Source organism: Monopterus albus, unplaced genomic scaffold (assembly GCF_001952655.1).
Source record: "Monopterus albus unplaced genomic scaffold, M_albus_1.0 scaffold525.1, whole genome shotgun sequence".
Taxonomy (NCBI): domain Eukaryota; kingdom Metazoa; phylum Chordata; class Actinopteri; order Synbranchiformes; family Synbranchidae; genus Monopterus; species Monopterus albus.
Genome location: NW_018128405.1, coordinates 10,547 through 10,765, shown reverse-complemented (window position 1 = coordinate 10,765; position 219 = coordinate 10,547).

Below are 219 nucleotides of genomic sequence, written 5' to 3'. Positions count from 1 at the left end.
GTTGTTGTGCAGCTCCATTTCCGGTTGGGGGCTCCTTTCTCACCTAGCTGGCCAATCACAGAGGATACGAAGGGGGCTTCCCAAGCTTTTCAATCATCTAACAAGCAACTCTGATGAAGCATACTGGCACCTCAAAGATAATAATAAGACCAGATAGCTAGCTACTGCAGCTACATCATCACAAAACAAGCCATGAAAGCCAATTTCAACCTAACTCCT